Consider the following 5,367-nt stretch of genomic DNA (forward strand, 5'->3'; position numbering starts at 1 on the left):
TAATATGTGTTTATTGCCTATAAATATGACTATCCAATCTGATTTATAGGTATAATAATAATATTGTTAATCAGTTTATGGGGCTTTTAAGCATAATGCCACTTCTCTATTAAATTCTCCATAATGTTCTGAATATTAAATTGGTGTCTTATCTAATGCCTAGATAGGATGATATGAATTTTTTAAATCAATTGAACCATAAAGAATTTTGTTCTAGTCCCTAGTTTTCATTCTGAAAGCATCATTAATTTTAAAACATTTTTATATTATGTAACAATTTGTTGAATTTTGTTTTCACTTTTATTCTGTAATTTTTATGTTATAAATAAGTGTTTTCTTCTGCCAAACTATATATGTTGATATTCCTTTGTATATTAATTCCTTTGCTTAATCTATTTTAATCCCAGTCTTCTCTCACAGCTTGCAAATACCACTGTGCCACTTCCTTGAACAACTCATGGTTGGTTTGGTTATATTATTATTTTCTTATTGTTTTTATTTCAGTGTTTATATATACTGTTTCATTTGTGTATATATGTGTGTGTGTGTGTGTGTCCTGCTTTCATCTTTGCCAATCTGAGGGATGGGAAATAGAATCTCCCAGTTTTAACTTCTAATTCTCTGCTTAGTAATTTGGAGCCCCTTTTTAATATTATTGCCCTAAATATGGATTTCTTCCTTTGAGAAATCATTCTTTTTCTATCAATACCCTTTCTATATTTACAGGATCATGCATAGTGAAAATTACTTCAAAGATTTTATTCTATTTACATTCATTATATCTAATTTTTACTTCTGTGATTGTTTTTGGGTAAAATTTGAACTTTATGTAAGCACAATTGTCATTTTATTTTCTTTGATTTTCACTCTATCTTTGTTCATCAGATTTTCTTTTTTCCATAACTGCAAAAAATACCTGGTTTGTTAATCTTTAAATTTATTTATGACACAAACTATTTAAAAAACCTTATTCATATCATCTTTTGATCTTATATGTTTGAAGATATTGGTCTAAATACAATTTTTACCAAAAACAATTTGCTTTCCATTTTTTTCAGCAGTTTTTGTTGAATAATGATTATTTTCCCCAGGAACTGGAGTCTTTTATACTGGGTTCAGGATAGGAATAGTTTCGGACTTTTTTTTCATTCATTACTCTGTTAGTATTCAAAAAGTCTATATGTCATAATTATGTGTTTCTTATCTTCTTGCTGAAATTTTCACTATTATATCTATTGGAATATTTTTTGTTCTTGGAACAAGTAAGTTTTGAGTTATCCTGAGAATTGGAGAAGATGCTGTTCAAATGTTTCTAATGTGCTTTCTACCATAACACTTATAAAATTAGGTCATTTTAGCTGTGATATTGCAAATTGAAAGATGTCATGAAATAAAACACTAATTCAGTAATACATTTTGGATTCCTAATCTTGATAAAGCTGTTTCAGCAGTTAATCAAAAGTTTTTGTCATGAAATCAGATATGTTGTGTCAAAGGGAGAATGATAAAGAAAATCTCATCAATTGTATGAGTTCCTCAATCATTTTTATGAAATTAGATAGCTATCTCCTCATGGAGTAGGGGCATTTCCATTGTTATCTTTCTAAGAATTCACTCCTGTTAATTGCTTGACTGAAGGGTCAAGATGAAGTGCTCTTGTTGAAACTATCCCTTACCATATTTTATAAATGAGTTCATAGGCCACAGACTGTTTCTCTTTCTTGTAAAGATAAACTAAGCAGAGCTAAAATGGACCTGTGATTTAGTGTAGATGGGGTGAATGCATATACCCTTATGACTTTTTCTTCCCTAGAAACAAATGATGGTGTATTGCAGTAGAAGTAAATGGATGGGGGACATTGAAATCACAGAGTAATGGGATAGTAAATTCAGGTAGCCAACCTTACCCCAGGAATGTGCCATGTCCCTCCTAAACCCCTACCTTAATCCCCATTTCTCTATTTATCTATAACCAATATATAACCAGGAGGAAGCCATTATAACTGCTTCAAGGAGATTATCTCTCTCAGAATGAGAGTGGCTTCTGCACCCTTCTGGTTGCCTCTTTATTTACATAGCTCTTTAGTGGAAATTCTTCCATGGGTTTCATCAATCCAACCATTTTGGTCAGGAGTCCCTATTTCATTGCAAAAAACTCCTGTTTCATGGACATCTTCTCTATGCTATTTTTAAATAAGTCTGCAGTTCTTGTGCTATTTGCATCTGAGCCAAACCAGAAAGTACATCTTTGTCGTCTGCCCATCTGCAAACTAGTCCAGAGATGGTCTGCAGGAGGGGTGCTAAATGCCCTTTTCCAAATTAACTAATCAGAGATATCTTCAGGTACAAAGAGAAAGAAGACAAGCCCTGCAGAGAGAGACCCAGAGCTATTTCAACTCACACCATGTACTCTTGAACTGATCAGAAGGAAGTAAAACAGCTGGTTAAATAGGAAAAGACCCAAGCCTTTTCACTGGATAGACCAAAAGGACATAACCTTCCTTGACCAATGGTCACTGATGTTGTCTACTTCCCGCAAGTCAAATCACTTCCTGCAACTTCCTGTCACCTACAACCCAGGGTTCAAGACTGGGAATAGGGATAAAGTGGCTTCCTGAAAGCAGAGGCCCAAGATCTCATCTTCCTGCTCTGGATATAGGAATCATATAACTTAGTCTCAATATTTCTACGGTGGACTTTGTTTCCTGATTGTGGCGTTCTCACTTCGTCCTCTCGGCCAATATGAATTTCTTCCTCTGCCTCATCGTTGGGGGGGGTATTGCTGCTCTCATATTGCTACGGCTGTGGCTGGTAGTCTGTTTCCGAAAAAAGGGGCAACCTGCTGTGTCTGTCAGAGTACTGGTGGTAGCCGGGTCCGGTGGGCACACCACAGAAATTCTGAGACTGCTTGTTAGCTTATCCAAAGGCTATAATCCAAGACATTATGTTCTTGCTGATACTGATAAGATGAGTGCTGTTAAAATACGTTTATTTGAAGAGAAGAGAGCCGAGTTAGACTCTGAATCCCTGGTGTTGTGTAATGGACCAGGAACATGTGTTCCTATCTGTGCATCTGCCCTTCTTCTTGGGATACTAGCAATAAAGAAAGTGATCATTGTCTACGTTGAGAGTATCTGCAGAGTGGAAACTTTATCCCTTTCCAGAAAGATTCTTTACCACTTTTCAGATTACTTCTTTGTTCAGTGGCCAGCCCTCAAGGAAAAATATCCCAAATCTGTGTACCTTGGGCAAATAGTTTGACAGAGGACAAATGGTGTTTTCAGATTTCCACAGTCAACTATGCGGGACATGTATCTTGGGGAAAATTAGCAACTTGATTTGCCACATGCCTCTCCCAAAATCTTGTGCTCACTCACTGATACCTTTTTTTTAACTGTCTAGAAGCATTTTCCCACCTTCTCTGAAGAAGTGGAATAGGTAAACCTAGTTTTCTTGCATGATGCTATTCCCAGATTTAGCCTTCCTCAATTCCTCCAAAGTGATAACAGACCATCTTTTGCAGAGGGCCAGAACTCTGAAAAGGTGTACTTGAATCAAGGACAGCAGGATGCTTAGAGTTAAGCACCTGCTCAGTGTGAGATAATGATTCTCTAAACATATACTTAATGTGATGTGGTGATGTAATAGTTGTACATGCTCAGTTGCTGTAGTAATGTAATTGGAGTGAAGTATTTAATGTCTGGGAAGACTGGAAATGAGCCTCTCAGCCAAGGACACGGAAAAGTCTCAGACACAGACACAGAGAAGATTCGGGACTCCATCTTTGACCAGCCTCGTAGGGGCTCTCCTGCCTTCATCACTTCTCCACCTAAAGACCAAGGCCCATCCTGAGGGCCTCCACAGAGATAGGCAGGACATTACAGTCCTTTACCTTCCAGAATCCACAAGGTGTTTCCAAAGCTCTAGGCATCATTTACTATCTACACTCTCCCTGGTACCCCTAATCATCTAGGAAAATGAAGAAGGCTAACTACACTATTAAATGCTCCTTCACCAAGATGAGTCACATACTCAAAGCTAATTGCCCAAGGACAGAAGCAAAACTTATTCCCTTTAAATTTTCCTACAACAGATCTATTGGTAGATCTGGAGTCTAACATTCTCTCAAAATACACAGAACAGCTGGGACTGGTTAGATCTTCACTATCTGAGTACATGAATCAGGTAATAGCTTCACAGTCTGATGAACTTCAAGTCTTAAATCACCCAGGGTACATGTTCTACCTTAAGGACTGGCATAAAGACATTAATCAGTCTCAACTTATATTCAAATAGATGGGCCCCTTTAAGGTTATTTTGTCCATGTCATCAGCTGTTAAACTAGAATATTCAATGATTTTTTTTTTTTTGATGAAAAGGCCAGAGCTGAACAGAAAATGTAATCTTAAAATACAAGACTCAAGAAGTATAAAAAGATAAAAAGGGAAGGAAAAAGTGTTTTTAAATGTTAAAATCTTTACATCTCTACATGGGAAAATGATATGTGTAATTCTTGAGAACCGTATCTTTGTCAAGGAAGTTAGAAGGGCAATATTTAGAGAGCATAAGTATAAGTTGACTTTAATATTATAATATAAAAAAGAAATTAGAGTTGGGAACGAAGAGGAAAGGGGAGGTTAAAAGGGAGTAAATTGTATGAAGATGCAAAAAAAAGGAATATTACAATTGAAGAAAAGAAGAGGGGGGATGAGCATTGTTTGAACCTTAATTTCATCAGATTTGGATAAATGAGGGAATAAACTACATACTTGGTTTGGTATAAATGTTTGTCTTGCCCTATAGGGAAGTAGGAAGGGAGAGGAGAAAGGAAAGGGAAAGACTAATAGAAGGAAAAATAGAAGTAAAAGGCAAAAAGAATAAGAAAGCAGTGGGACTGAAATAAGGGAGGGCCAATTATGGGAGATAGTGGTCAAAAGCAAAACACTGGTGAGGAGGGAAAGAGTGAAAGGAGAGAAAAATTAGGATGTCAGGAAATACAGAATTACCCTTCTTAACTGTGAATATGAATGCAATGAACACTCCCACAAAACAGAAATGCATAGCAGAGTGGATTAAGAGCCAGATCCTCGAATATGTTTTATACAAGAAACACATTTGAAGAAGAGAGATACATAGAGTAAAAGTAAAAAGCTGTATCAGAATCTATTATGCTTCAGCTGAAGTTAAAAAACAAAAAAGCAAGAGTAGCAATTCTAACCTCACATCAAGCAAAAGAAAATACAGATCTAATTAAAAGAGTTCAGGAAAGAAACTACATGATGACAAAGGGTACTATAGATTATCAAATAATATCAATATTAAACATATATAAACCAAGTGGTAAAGCATATGAATTCTTAGAGAAGT

General features: G+C 35.9%; 1 pseudogene; it reads left to right on the forward strand.

Moving 5' to 3' along the window:
* The first annotated feature begins 2,688 nt into the window (after window positions 1–2,688).
* LOC111720135 lies at window positions 2,689–3,296 on the forward strand (annotated as a pseudogene).
* The last annotated feature ends 2,071 nt before the right edge of the window (window positions 3,297–5,367 follow it).

Source organism: Sarcophilus harrisii, chromosome 3, assembly GCF_902635505.1.
Source record: "Sarcophilus harrisii chromosome 3, mSarHar1.11, whole genome shotgun sequence".
NCBI lineage: Eukaryota > Metazoa > Chordata > Mammalia > Dasyuromorphia > Dasyuridae > Sarcophilus > Sarcophilus harrisii.